This window comes from Sciurus vulgaris (assembly GCF_902686455.1).
Source record: "Sciurus vulgaris genome assembly, chromosome: 11".
NCBI classification, from domain to species: domain Eukaryota; kingdom Metazoa; phylum Chordata; class Mammalia; order Rodentia; family Sciuridae; genus Sciurus; species Sciurus vulgaris.
The window spans coordinates 13,662,512-13,678,638 of record NC_136472.1 but is presented as its reverse complement, the minus strand read 5'-3'; positions in this window follow the sequence as shown (position 1 = coordinate 13,678,638).

The window sequence follows — 16,127 nt, the reverse complement described above, 5'->3', positions numbered from 1 at the left end:
CAGTAACTTGGGAGACTAAGAATCACAAATTCAAGGCCAGCTTCAGCAACTTAGCTAGGGCTCTATGCAACTTATACAAAATTTTTAAAAAGGGCTGGAGATGTTGCTCAGTGATTAAGTGCCTCTTGGTTCAATCCCTGGTATAAAAACAAAATTATAAACAAATAAAAAATTTTTTTGAATGTTTTGCAATTGCTCTGTATTCCTTCATCTTCACTTTCTTTATAATTTTTTAAGTGACCAAGTATTTTTATTATAATATTTCTCCCTCCATTAGTCTGATAGTTATATAGCCTTTTGCTATGGGTTTACTCCTAACCCTAAAAATCATAGCATATGTGATTTGTCTAATTCCAGTGAGAATTAGATTTTCTATTTCCTCCAGGAAATTCAAAAGTATGATGGTATATTTCATATCAAATATGTGAATAAGTATGTGTAATAAAATACAAAGGATTCAGAAAAAGTATTAAAAATCAAAAATACTATTTACTTTTTAAAAGAGATTAATTTTAATATATAAAATACATAAAGATAGAGAATGAGGAAAAACAAATCAAGAAATCTTAAAGCCAAAACCTTTATGAGAAAATGTTGTCATGAGTGTAAAAAACTTTACTGATAAAAAATAAGAATATTCATTAGTACAGAAAGTCAAATCTCCAGCAAGATGGAACAGGTCTAAATGTATATATGTCTAACAATAGAACAACTTAATATATAAAACAAAAGTTGACAGTCTAAAGTGTATTAGATGGTATTTTTAATACATACAATCAAGGAAGGGTATATATACAGAATATATAAAGAATATTAGGTAAAGGAGACAACTCAGTAGAAAATTATTCAAGAGACTTCTCCGAGCATGTCACAAGAGAATATCCAAATGGCAAAAAGTGATGTGAAAATACATTTAATCAAGAAAATTAAAATTAAAACCACAGTTAAATACCACCATACTCCCGCCCAAATCAGTTTATACTCTTTAATAAAACATCTCAGGTTTCTGGTTTACTTCTCTGAATTTACTTATTATTTTAAATCATTGAGGGAAAATTCCAGTGAATCACCCTTGTCAAGATATGGCCTATGGCCCCTTTTTCCTACTGTCTAGTTCCTGTTATTGGCCAAACCCAACCAGAGGCCAGAGGTTACCTCTACTACTATCTCCTAATTCCAAAATAGCTTATGTTGGTATTTCTCAAAGTGCTTCACTTGAACACTAGATCCCTGAAATTCTTTGAGACGGAAAAACAAAATAAAACACAACAAAAAGAGTGATTAGATTTCATGAATCATTAAGTTCAGAAGACACTAAATCTCCCCAGTCTTCTGGTGGACCATAGTGCACATGAACATCCGGAAGACCTTCCAAAGTCCTACCAAGCCAGCACAGTGGTTTAGGCCTGTAATCCCAACAGCTCAGGAGGCTGAGGCAGGAGGATTGGGAGTTCAAAGCCAGCCTCAGCAAAAGTGAGGCACTAAGCAACTCAGTGAGACCTTGTCTTTAAATAAAATACAAAATAGAGCTGGAGATGTGGCTCAGTGGTCAAGTGCCCCTGAGTTCAATTCCCGGTAAGCCACCGCTCCCCCACCACAAAAAAAAAAAAAAAAAAAAAAAAAAAAAAAAGAGTCCTACCCAAAACTTGAAGTGTCTTAAGAGACACTTGCCTGAGTCTCCCTGAAGACATATGAAGACAAGGTTGGCTGAAGCGCTGCCCGGGCAGAGGAAGCTGAGGAGTTGAGAAATGGAGTAAGCTACACGCGGATGCACGAAAGTCATGAGCCCGAAGTGGGTGCTGAAGGCGGGAGCCTAGTCAGGTTGCTTTTAAAAAGTTATAATTGGAACATATTTGATGGCAACTTTGTAAACAAAGTCACTTTTAAAGGAAAAGGGCCACCATACTGGCGATCTTACGTGAGGACTCAAGAATCAAAGTGGGGGCTGTACCACAGTGGGAGAGCATATATTCACTCCGCTGTGAGCTGTGTGGTGCTGGGTGCTCTGGGTTCAGTCCTCAGCATCCCCACCCCCAAAATAAAACCAGACAGACATGGGTTTGAGTCCTGCTCACTGTGCGAGCTAGAGCAAGTTCCTTAAACCCTCAAGGTCTGTTTAGTCAATCCGTAAGACGCACGTAACAGGACAGATGTGTTGGGAGAATTATGTTAGATAATCCGCATACATTGCTTAACATTGTTTATTTGCACAGAAAACGCAATTATTAAATAATTCAGAGAGGCAAGATGACAAAAACAAAACATTAGATTTAGCCTGAAGGAGGCCATGATTGTCTCATTCTGTCTCCCAAGCATTTCCATTCTCCCCAAGCAAGCATTGAAGTTTTTAATCATTTCCTTTGTTTTATTTCCATATTTCTGCAAGAATTATTTTAATACTATTTTAAATTTTTTATCTACTCATAGGTCAATATATAACACAATGAGCTAACACCACATCCTCCAGCATTACTGTGGACAGACTCTTACCAGAATACTGCCTTTTCTCTCCAATGTAGTTTTATTATAATGTTTGGATGGATCAGTTTCTAGTATTTAAATCTTTATGGCTAACTTATTATGCATGCTATGATCCCATTTCCTTTTGACCTTTTTTTCTCCCCTGTGCTTCGTTGTTTACAGACCTGTAACTAAGTTGTTTCGAATACTCTGCAACAAATATAAATCTCTCAACATTTAAAGACATCTGATAATCCATCAGTTCCATTGAATATTTTTCCCAGAAATATTCCTTTTTCGGGTGGCTGTGAAATAGATATGTCTAATTCATCATTAGTCAACAGTTCGCAACTGTATTCTTTTATGCCTGTTTTTCTCACCAGTTTTTGTACCTCTGAAGATAACAAATATATCTTATTTTTCTTTTTGATTACAACATGCAGTAGGGTCTGATACCAGATGGGGGCATTTCTGTTGATTGCTATTGGATGGGTAAAGTAGATTCAGTGGATCAGCAGACAGTGGGGATCTATCATATCATTAGGAAAAAAATTGCATTCCAACCTCAACTAAAGAGGGGGAAGCCTCAGAGATAGCTGGTATAAAAGATTAGAACAGAGGAAAATGTGAAAACAACACATAAGGAATGGGGGTCATGGAAAATTGAGATGATAAATCCAAGTACTGCTCTTCCTTGTTTTGAATCTAGGAAGAATACTATTTTGCTTGCTTTTAATAGAAGGTATTTTTTGCAGTGTTGATAGAACTGCAAATTAAATTAAAAAAAAAATGTTTGTATAAGCTTCCTCTGTGCTGATGTTACTGATGTAAGGGCAGGGGTCTGTGTGGGGTGGGCAGTGTCCAGGGTCCAGGCCTTGAGGGAGAGGTGGGCAGGCAAGGCGGAGGGGTATTGAAAGGTGAAGGATCACTTCAGAAGAGCAGAGTGGGCAGAGCTGCTTAAAAGCTCAAGGCCCATCTGCACAGTGGAGCTTGCTTTTATTGGGCTATGCTAGTTCTCCCACTTCTGCTTTGGGTGGATCTGGGGCTGATAGGCACCATGACTGACAGCTAAATTTTATATGATTTCTTTCCTACTGCTCATGCATAAGTTTCTTTTCCCATAATGTATGGAAGGGGAGCAAACTACAATGCCAATGATATGTTAAATAGCAACAAGTTAACTTTAGGTCAGTGCCTTGGACTATGGTACTCCCAATACTGATGGCTTTCCCTTCTTGCACTTGAATTTCGAGGAGGTGGTCTAGCTTTCTCACTTTAACCACAAGATGGCTCAGTTTCCCCTCACAGGAAGGGGTTTCAGGTGGAGTGTTGTAAGGGTTCTGGATGGAGCTGAGAGCCCTAAGAAGTGGTCCCTTCCCCAGCCCTATCTCCTACCTAACACTAAACAAAATGGTCCTGCAAACAGCAAAAGCATAACAAAGAAAAACATTATTCTTAAGAAAGCTTTCTTAAAATTTTAAACCCCAACCCTAGACACTGGTTCCTATACATGTTAAAAACCAAAGAAATGCTTTCCTTCTGGTTCACAGGCATTTCAAAGTCCTACAATTTCATGTTACTAATTTCACTTGTTTTGAACAGTGAGCTTCACAGACAATATTAATCACCAACTGTTTCTGGCAAATATTCTCTGAACACTTCCATTTTATCAAGTTCTAAAGTCATGTGTATAGTACATTGGATTTGATCTTGTGAGTTTGAGGCAGGAAAAATAGCTTCCACAAAAGGATAAATAAAATGCTGGCTGTTTGTCAAACCTAACTTGGGTTATTTGATATAAAATTTTTCAAAGTATCATTTTCTCTAAATTCTGAATAAAGAATCATTTGCCTTTGCAAGATTCCTATAGCATGTTCAACAGTGAAAGCAAAAGCTATATTTCTGGAGTCATTCAGTATCCTTTGCCTTAGCAAATTAATAGATGAAATAAAATTATGTCTCAACACTTTAATAGATTGATTCAACATCATAGGTCTTGCTCTGGTTTCTAGGAAAAGGGTAGTAAATCCATAAGATTAAGCTCTAAGCATGATGAGCACAATGGTCAATGGCAGCAGGGATATCAGGACAAACAGAATCCAAGAACTCTCATCACGTTAGCAAGAACTCTGCCATGAACACTTTCTGGGGAGCAAGGTGACGGAAGATGATCAGGCACATTATTGGAAGTGAGATGACCCCAGTTCTAACTTCAGCTCAGCCTCTAAACTCAATGTGATTAAAGTAGGGCTTAGTTTCTTCATCCTCTGAGTGACAAATTGAGATGGGCAAGTCCTAATGACCAACCAGTCTGATCTCCAGTGATTTCACACCTGGTGGACCCTCCCCATGTGACGTTCTCACTGTCAACGTGAGCCAGTTCTGTTGGGAACCACCTTCCTGACCATCAATGCCACCAGCCATGTGCATCCCATGACCGTTACGCATCCGGACTCTTTTTGCCAATGTGAGGATATCGGTCCACAGAGTCCAGCCCTAGAGATACGCTGGGTTCCTTGGAACAGGCTGGCACTCTTATCCTGAGAGGGTTTGAGTCGCACAGCAGAACAGTGCAGAAGAATCCCAAGGCAGTGTCCCCTGCAAAAAGGAGAAGAGTGGATAGTGCTGATAAAGAAAAGTCCATTGTAATTCTCTTACTTTTTCTCTATAAATAAAAGTTAGGCTTTTTTTCCCTTTCTGGGTGATTTTCTTTCTTTTTTTTTTTTTTTTTTTTTAAGATTTTCTCTTGGTGTTTGATTTTCTGCAGTTTGAACTGGATAAGCCTAGTTGTAAATACTTTGATATTTATTATGAATGGTATTCTCTAAGTTTCCTAGACCTATGGTTTGGTGTCTATTACAGATTTTGGAAAAATCTCAGTCATTATTTAAACTTCAAATGTTTCTTGTACTCCTTTCTGTCTTGGTGCTTTTATAATATTTCCATTATACATATGCTATGACTTGGATATGTGATGTCCCCCAAATGATCGTGTGACCATACAGGAATGTTCAGAGGTGAGATGATTAGATTGTGAGAACTGTAACCTAATCAGTGGGTTAATCCATTAGCTGGGTTGATAATTTGAATGGATTACTGAGTGGTATCTGTAGGCCGGTGGGGTGTGGCTGGAAGAGGCAGACCACTGGGGGCAGGCCCTTGGGGATTACATTTTTCCCTGTCTCCTTCTTGGCTGTCTTGAGCTGAGCAGCTGTGCTCTGCCAGCCCCTCCCACCATGATGTTCAGCCTCACCTGAAGCCCAGAGCAATAGAGTCAGCTGACCATGGACTGAACCTCTGAAACCATGACTCCAAATAAACTTTTCCTCCTCTAAGTTGTTCTCAGGTCTTTTGGTCAGGGTGATGGAAAAATGACAAAAATGTGTTACACCAATTGTCACACAGTGTTAGGATAATTTTTCATATTTTTTTCCACTCATTTTTGCTCTTGGCTTTTCAGTTTGGAAAGTTTCTATTGACATCTCCTGAGGCTCACTGATTATCTTCTCAGCTGTGTCCAGTCAACTGACAAACATTTAAAAACACTCTTCATTTTTTATTTCTAGAACTTCCTTTGATTCTTCTTTAGAGATACCATCTCTCTATTTACATTACCCATTTATTCTTTCCTTTTGCACATTTCCCATTAGGGTCCCTAGAATATTCATTATGATTATTTTAAATTTTTGATCTGATAACTCTAAATATCTCTCCCTTATTTGAGTTTTGTTCTGTTGCTTGATATTTCAGGATAAGGAACTGTGTATGAAAGATCTCCAAGTCCCCCTCTCTCTGATGCTCTATATTTATATGATACATATGACATCTCTCAGGTACAACCCAGTCCCAGTACCTTTCCATTGTAATACCTGTGACTCGTGTGTGTGTTTTATTTAGCCAAATTCTCAATGCAGAGCTAATCATGCACCATTAGCTATTTATTGTGAGTTGAGCAGCTATAAACATTAATGTGGTTGTGCCACTGTAGTACGCTGATTTTAAGTCCTTTGGATATATGCCGAGGAGTGGGATAACTGGGTCAAACTGTGGTTCCATCTCTAGGTTTTTGAGCAGCAGGCTCATAGGTCTAGTTCACGTTATTCCCTGCATGAGAGGTGAGTGGCTGTTCCACCAAAATAGGAGAAAGCTAGGCACATACTGTGCCTCCCAGCCACTCATCCCAAATGTGTCCCAAATCCTTGCCTCCCACAGTTAGGTCTTCTTTCCCAAAAGCCATAAAAGAGAACATGGCATTATCTCTGGTGTTGCATCCACAGCCCAAATCATTCAGCTTATGAGATCAGGTGAGCTTTGCAGCCTCAGCCTCTTCCTCTATCTCTCTCTACATCCTCCTCCATCACAAGTGCTCAGATCGTTCAGAATATGAAGAAAGATGGAGAAAGGAGAAGAGACAAGAAGAGTACATGACAGAGGGAGTTCAAAAGATTTTTTTCAATTTCTAGAATACAGAGTGGGGTGGTGGTGGAAGGCACACACACACACACACACACACACACACACAGCATTCTTAAAGTACTGCAAGTCTATCATCATAAATAAATATTAGCTTAAGAATCAACTTCATGCTAAGCTTTTAATATTCAATCTCAGTTATCTTTTCTATTTTTATTTTTGGTTCTTCTTAGTTATTCATGACAGTAGAATTCATTTTGATAAAATCATAAAACTATGGGATATATCTTATTCTAATTAGGACCCCATTCTTGTGGGTAGGCATGATGGTGGGAATCACTTAGGTATTTTCATATGTGTACATAGGAAAATAATGTTCAATTTATTCTATCTTTCCTATTCCAATCCCCCTCCCTTCTTTTTGTTCTCCTTTGTCTAATCTGCTGAACTTTTCTTCTTCCCCTTCCCTTTTATTGTGGTTTAGCTTCCACATATCAGTGAAAACATTCAAACTTTGGTGTTTTGTGTGTGGGGGAGATTGGCTTATTTCACTTAGCATGATAGTCTCCAGATACATTCATTTACTTGGAAATGTCATAAAGTCATTTTTTTTTTATTGCTGAGTATTACTTCAATGTGTGCATATACCACAATTTCTTACCCATTCATCTGATGAAGGGCACCTAGTTGGTTCCATAGCTTGGCTACTGTAAATAGAGCTGCTATTTTCATTGATGTGACTTGAGTCACTGTAGTATGCTGATTTTCAATCCTTTGGATGTATATCAAGGAGTGAGATAACTAGGTCAAATGGTGGTTCCACTCCTAGTTTTTTGAGGAATATCCATACTGCTCTCCAGAAGAGTCACACCAATTTGCAGTTCCAAAAACAATGCATGATCAGTCCCTTTTTCCTATATCCTCATCAACATCTGTTGTTGCTTGTATTCTTGATAATTGCCATTCTTACTGGTAGTGAGATGAAATCTCAGTGTAGTTTTAATTTGAATTTCTCTAATTGCTAGAGATGTTGAATATTTTTTCATATATTTATTGATCATTCACATTTCTTCTTTTGAGAAGGGTCTATTCAGTTCCTTTGCCCATTTATTGATTGAGTTATTCGTTTTTGGTGTTAAGCTTTTTGAGTTCTTTGTGTATCCGGGAAATTAGCATCTTATCTGAGGGGCAGGTGGCAAAGATTTTCTCCCATTCTGGAGGTTCTCTCTTTACTCTCTTGTCGATCTCAATTGTCTTTACAATCACCTTTCAATATACCTAATAATATCTTCATTTGTAGGAAAAAAAAAAAACAGGTTCAGAAGAATGAGTTAATTTATTTGCTATACATCCAAGTAATATGGAGTATAAATGACAGGCAACCCAGATGTAGTACACAACCCTTAAGGTACATTAGGTCGGCTTCTCCCTGAAGGTGTTGGGTTTGGGTGGAATTCTGAGGACTAATTTTTTTTTTCCCCACTGACTCCCTCTTGTGGCTCAAATAAATACATCACTTTAAAAATTAAGGAAAGGAAGCAGGTAACAGGGAAACCACATCAAGCAAACTGTATACACTATAAATACATTACCTTTATAACACACAAACCATTTTCTTTCTCCGGATCAAAATTTTCCACATATTTCAGGATAAAGGACTGTGTACAAAGATCTCCAAGTCCCCCTGTCTCTAATGTTCTATATTTATGCTATGTCTATCATATCTCTCAGGTACAAGCCAGTCCTAGTACCTTTCCATTATGAGAACTATGACTCATCAGTGTGTGTGTGTGTGTGTGTGTGTGTGTGTGTGCGTGCGTGCAAGTGTGTTTTATTTGACCAATTTCCCTGTGAGTGTCTCTGTGACTTTACCCTTGCTCTGGCATGGAAAAGAAATTGGTATGTGCATGGTTGAGTTCGTCTGCTTTATCACACATTCACAGAAGGGAAACTAGGGCCATCTGAGGCATTGCCTAACCTCAGGAACCTGGTTAAAAATCCCAAAAACCAGGATTTGGGTTTAGGCTTTCTGATTCCAAGCCCAAATGCTTTCTTCCACTCATGTCTATACCAGATTGAATAAACCTAACATAATGAGCCTCACCAAAGACAGTAAAAGGGTGCAAAATGATGGGGCAAAGGGTAGTTTGGGGGAATGTGCCAGAGAGGGCACCTTGCCAGCAGTGTGGAGGTCGGTCAAGAATATCTTAAAACCCTGGTAGACGACAATAGTCAGGAGTATGGAGCAAACAGTCCGAGACTCGCTCTTCTTTCTGGGCACCTTAAGACTGTGCCCTGTCTTCACATGTTTGTCCTCAGTAGTACACAGGTCACGCCATGAGCGTCAGGAGAGTCCCCTTGAAGCCAGGGTTTGAGTTTCCACTGCTTCTCTATCCTAATTTATTCCCAAAGACACCCTTTTCTTCTTGCTGGAGAAATCATCCTGACTTGCATTCCTGGGACAACTGGGACAACCAGTCCCCAAAGATGGATGAGTTCAAGATAGGTTCTGAACTGAGATTGTTGTCTCCTCTAGCAACGCCAAGCCACACTGAGACATCACATCCTCTGCCCTGTCCTAGGGGTAAAGGGTGTAGCTTCAGTATCCTATAGTGAAACCTGGCCCCACCCGCTGGCAATAAATACAGAGATACAAAGAGAACGCCAAAGCCTTTGGCATAAATCCTGCTCAGTAGAGAAGACAGGTGGGGGACAGGCTCTGGGTCTCATCACCCATTAAATAATAGAATCAAAAGCCCTTAGTTGTATCTGGAGGTTCCAGGTTCATCCAGAGCAGTAGTTCTCAAAGTGTGGTCCCCAGGCCAGTAGCATTGGTATCACCTGGAATTGTTGAAATACTGGGACCTAACCCAGATCTATTGTGTCAGAAATTCTGGGGCTACAAGCGGTGTTTTAATAAGGCCTTGCAAGCGAGTCTGAGGCACTCTCACATTTAATATCTAGAGGCTTAGGGCAGTGACTAGCAAGTCTGACTACAGGATAGAATCAGCTGGAATCTGAATAACATCCACAAGACCGGGGCCCTAAATAGAATAACATATGTTCCATGCATGTATAATTTTATCAAGATAGACTCTATTGTCAAGTACAACCAAAAAGAACCAATAAAAATAAATACATTGATTATTTAAAAATATTTTTACTCCTCAATCATCACCCAGGTTAATTAAATTAGAATATCTCATGGTGGATCCAGTGCATTAGTACATTTTAAAGTTTTCTCAAATGACTCCAATTTTTAGAGCAGAAGAAGAAACTCTGCTGTAGAGGGGAAAGTAAATTTCTCAGAGCACCTTTGCCTTCTTCCTCCACCATTTCAATTAACAAGGAAAGAACCCCAGGACTTTTTTCGTTCACCCCTTTTAAGTTAAATTCTAGTCCCATCTCATGCTTGGGCGGGGAAACTGGCTTTTAAATCTACGTTTGGAACTTTAGTTTTATCTGAATAATTGGATCTGCAGGCCAATACTCACTGTACCATTTTTTTTTCCCAAGCTGATTCTACCATTATACCTATTATACCTCCCACTTTTGAATCCTTTGCCCATTAGATCAGCAGCTAAGTTCATGGTGAAAATGTTAAGCCATTGACAATTCAAACCCATAACTCCATGTAGTTTAATATAAATACTTTCTGTGTGGAATTTTTGCCAGATACAATCTACATGACTGAGCTATATTCAAACCCTCACTTCTCCATCTTACTCTTAAACAAAACTGTAGCTATAAATAAAATTCCTTTGCTGAAACCAAGGCAAGCTCTGTGTAGGAAATTGTCCCAACCTGCCCATTTACTCTTTCCACCATTACAGAAGATTAGTTCATTATCTCAAAAACTTCTACTCTGTGTACAATACTTCCTTTTATTTCTAAATGACTGATATTTAAGAACATCTTATATTGCTCTCATACCATTCATTTATTTCCAAGTGTCCACAAATTACCTACTAAATATATTGTAAAGGATATCCTCAATGTCAATATTTTTCCCTTTTTGATAACCAAGATAGAACATAGTAATATTAATCTTTGACATTTCTATGGCCCTTTGAAATTTTGCAAACAAATCCTACTTGATTGAAGAGTAATGAAAGGGAAGAAGAGAGACAGGTAGGGGAGCGTTGGAACAGGAATTCCGAGTATGACTTCCACCACTGTCTACTGTTCCACCCTAAGTATTAACCACCACAAGTTGGTTTAACAATATGGAAAGTGGGATCAAAAACACTTGATAGCCATGACTTAAAGGTTCCCGTGATGCTCACAGGATATAGGAGTGGGAAAGCACTGGGTAAATGATAGGGTAACTCTATCAATGTTTTATCAGGAGGTTTAATCAGGGAGCTCATCCTTGGCCTCTTAAAACTGTTTCCCCTTCATGTGCATGTACTACGACTTAGAGGAACGGAGAGAATTCTGCACCCTCTCAGTGGTCTTGAGAGTGTGCTGGATCATTGTGACATTGCTGTGTACTCAGGCAGAGAAGGAAAAATTGGGGTTGAGGCTCTTTCCAGCTCCAGTTAAGATCCCTGATACTTGCAGAGAGCCATGGGTAAGGTAGGCAGTTTTTCTGAGTTTGGTCTGTCTGTTTCATCTATGTGAGAGACAAATGTGGAAACTGGTCTAACATGAATGAGGTCCTCTATCACATGAACCCAAGATTCTCACATGGCAGCTGAGCAGTTTCTGAGAAGTCACGGAAGCTTCTTAAGGCTTCAACGTGGACTTAGCATAATACATCAGTCAGCTTTGCTTTGCTGCAACCAAAGTACTCAATAAGAAAAAACTTAGAGGAGAAAAGTTTATTTTGGCTCACAGATCCAGAAGTTTAGTACATGGTCAGCTAAGTCCATTGCTCAGGGCCCAATATAAAGCAGAACATCATGGCAGAAGGGCATGGTGGAGGCGAGTTCATGGGAGTCAGGAAGCAGAGGGAGAGGGAAGAGACCAGAGAGAGAAAGGGGGCCAACAGGAAGACAAACCCTTGCAGGGTACACCCCAGTGACCCACCTTCTCCAGCCATGCCCTTCCTGCCTACAGTTACCATCCAGTCAGTTCATTCAAGCTGGGATGAACTAATTAGGTCCTAGATCTCATAATTAATAATTTTGCCTCTGAATATTCCTGCTTTAACACAGAGCTCTTGAGAGACACCTCATATCAAGCCATGACACATGCCATCATCTCTGCTGCATTCTGATGTCTAGAACAAGTGACAGGGCTAGGCATGTTCAAGGGGAGGAGAAGCAGATGCTCACCTACTGATGGGAAAGGCTGGAGGGTCCAATTGAAAAGACAAGCCTGATGGACAGGATGGAAGACCAGGGCCATTTCTGTTACCTACCACTGTTTTTTGTCACCATGAATGTTTAGACACCCAAACAAAACACAAGGAGTTTGCATTATCTCCTAAGACAGCCCTATAGATTTGGGATCATAGGACCTCAGTAGTTCTTCTGCTTGAAGAAACTCTTCTGTTCTCATCTTTCTGGGGAAAAGAGGAAATCAAGTTTCCATTTGGCTCCCTTCTCTCCTTTGTTCATTTAACTATCCTCCCAACTCCAATATCTTTATACCTTAAGTCTCTATTTTCTTATGGGGAGCAAAATTCTCTCTTGTTGCTGCCTGATACCTTCTCATTTCTGATTTATCCCCTCCTTTTGGACAAAATGACAGACGTTTGCAATTGAAACAATGACTCCCTGAATTTCATCCCTCTTTCCTTTAAAATTACTTTCAACTTTTATAGCAAGTAAATTAATAATTCATTTGGGAAATTCTGGCCATTGGCTTAATGTCCATACACTCGTGTGAAAATCTCCTCCTGACTAACTTCTGCTTCTCCTGGATCTCAGCAAAAATCTGTCCTTAGGAACTGTTCCCAGCTGTCACACATGGGGTTTTCTATTCCTCTTTTGTGATTTCATCATATTGTTCTCTTATTTTTTCATGGTTCTCATAACTACATTACCAGGGGCACATTACCTTCTTTCCTTTTTCTCCTCTCTCCCCAGATAGAAATCCCGTGAGAATAAAGACTGTAAGAACAACTAGTACATCAATGATTCCTTAGAAATTAGCATAGAACTATGACTTATTGCTACTTATTTGTACTGAATAATCATTAACTAAACAAATACACAAGACTAGCCCACAAGACATGCCAGACAGGCAACTGGTGCACAAGAAATAAGAAAGCAGTTATGAATAATGAGGAAAATTTTCAGGAGCTAAGGATAAGGAGAGAGCATTTGAAATTAAAAAAAAATAATAACAACAAAAATCGAAATCAGGATAAATATGACTGAAAAACTCCTATGGAGTCCAAGAGTAGATTTTAGACAATTAAACTGACAACAGAACCTATTTCATAGATCCTTCTAGGAATGTCTGTCTGGCTCCTATTCGAGAAGAAATAGCTGTTATCTGTCATTCCCTTACTACTATAACCAGGCTGGAACATCTATACCAGAAACTTCATTTCAACTTTACATAACGTTTCTTAAATATTGACAGGGTATCCTGGATGCCCATCAAACTATTTTCAGAAGAGACATGTTCATGTCAGGATATGTTCAGGTCAGGAGAGAGGCCCGGGGTGATAAAGTGAACCTGTGGTAGATTCTTTGCTCTCTGCTCAGAAAACTTCAAGAGACACTTAGTTACCCAGAGAGTCAGGAAGGTAAGGTTGACTCACTTTTTATTCCAGGATTCTTGAACAATCTTTGGCATGAAGATAGGTTTCACAGTCTAGTGAGAGGGACATGAGAGAGACAAGGTATACCGTGGTTTGGGCCTTCCAAGTTACTAGGTCAGTTTTCCCCAGCAGACTGACAAGCTTGGCTTCAATGTTTCATGGTAGGAAGGCTGGGGCACATCTGGATATGTGAGACTGAATACCCTTTGTGCTTCCTAGAGCGTGCTACCTCTGGGACAAGTACCTTTGGTCCCTTGGATTTCCTTCTGAAAGGAGAGCCCCAGGTGAGAGCCGATAGACAGACAGAACATTCCATGATTCCCCGGAGAGTCCACCAGGGAAAGCAATCTGGATGGGCTTTCTTCCTCTGCAAGCCAGGCTTTCAGAAGTTGACTCAGTTTTATTACTTCCCAGGCTGACAAGAAAACAAATAAAAAATGCCTTATATCTTCTAACTAGCAACAAGTTAGAAGGTGTTGATTTGGGCAAAGAAAAACAGTGAGGACACAGCAGGGAAGCTATTCTCCTGATTCTTTGGTTTTTGCATTTGGAAAAACTGAGGCATGGGCTAAGAACAGTCAGGTCTGGGTGACTGGATTACTTTGTCACAGGATCAGTCCCAGACTTGAGGACCCAGGCCTCTTCAGTACTTCCTCTGAGCCAGGAATACAAGAATACAGATGCCAGGAGCAGAGCCTTAGCCTCAGAGTGTTCTGGGCCTGGTCTTCAGGACAGGAGTGGGGACAGGGATGTTGACGTGTATAACTCTGCAGTTCCATCTTCTCACTTGACCATCTTTTCATCCCTGAAGGAAATATACCAATGCCTTGCTACAAAACTGCACTGTGGACATAAGTGCTGTGTGTTCTCAGACCACACCAGTGCCCAGGTTCCACCACAAGACCATAAATGACCACATGAGAGTCAGCAGATCCTTGCTGAGTCATCCTGGGAACTTGGACCCCCAACTTCTTTGTGCGGATCTTGCAAAAGTCCCTGTGTTGTGTCTCCTCTCCCAGCTTTCTCTGTTGTAGGAACTTCTACAACTAGACTCTTCCTCTTGAGCCACCCCCCAGGGCTTTGCTCTACCAACCACCCACTTTTGCATTTTTAAGACACATCATTTTTCATTTATCTTATAAATAATTCGCTTTTGGAAACATTTTCATTTATAAGGCATTCTCACTTCTATTTCTTTTGTTGAAAATGTCTGATCATGTCTTTCATCTGTCTGTCTACCTATCTATCTATCTGTCTATCTATCTGTAACAGTGGCTCCTTCACCTTCTAAATACAGCCCTTCTTGCTCTGAGGCTTATTTTTTAAAAGAAAAAAATTTGTTTTTCTCTCTCTCTCTTCCCTTCTCCCCCTCCCTAACAAGATTAGGGAGACAGGAAATCTTTTTCTTCCCCCAGTTAATTGTCCTTGAACACACTCACAACAGAAAGGAGATGCCTGCTGAGGATCTGGGAAGTGAATATCTCTCAAATTAACAAGTTAATCCCAACATACTGTCCTAGGACCCCCTATCAAGAGCACACCTGGAACCCTAGAAGAGTTCCTTTAAAACCCCCCTCTGCTTCCTGATGGGTAGAATCACAGCCTTTGGGACAGGAGTCCCTTGTGTTTCTCCTTTGCTAGCAAAGCAATAAAACTCCTTTTTCCTTTTTCTCAAAACGGGCGTCTTCGTTATTGGATTGGCAAGGGGACAAAGAATGAGCTTTTAGTTACAAATGTGGTGCCCAATGTGGGGCCTGAGAGCAGCCCCTGCTCCAGTTTTTCCTGGGCAGTCCTACCTGTCCAGCTCCCCGCACAATCTTCCTTCCATGCCGAGGATACGAGTTGGCTGGTGAGCTTGTTGACAGCCTGCTACTGAGGAACTGGGAGGTGGGTGAATGTTCCCCTGGCTGAACCAGAGGAGCTATTCCTGTGAGTAAATTGAGGGACTGGGGGACTGTCCCAGCAGCTGCTCCTTTTCGCTGGGGGCAGCTCCTGCTTTCCTTCCCTGACCAGTACGAATTGCTCCATCTTGTTCTACTTTGAGAAAAAGGAAACTGATCTCAGTAGAGTCAGGACACTTGGCCGTCTGGTAAGTCCCCTGGTGTGCACACTGAGACCCTTGACTCCACGCATCTAGTTCCCTCTGTGGAAACATCTGGTCCCTCTTCCCAGGGACATCTCTGGTCCCACTAGTGTAGGAGTTATGGTTAAGCGGGACTGGAGAACTTTAGGATTTTACTCCCTTCTGCTCTGTTCTAGGATTTCATGTGTTTGTTGGCCTTGGGTTCAGGAATTCCCTCTGGTCATCTGTGTGTGTGTGTCGTTTGTACCTGTTACTGAGACATGGCAATACTGTGTCAACTTCCACCAAGGCCCCTTGGGAAAAATCTTGGCTGAATGACTAAATATAGTTATAAGCCTATGACTAAGAAAAAGATGGTGTTTTATTGTAACAGAGTCTGGCCGATGCATGCTCTGAAGGGGAAGAAAAGTGGCCCCCGTTTGTCCTCTGAATTACCATACGATCTTGCAGTTG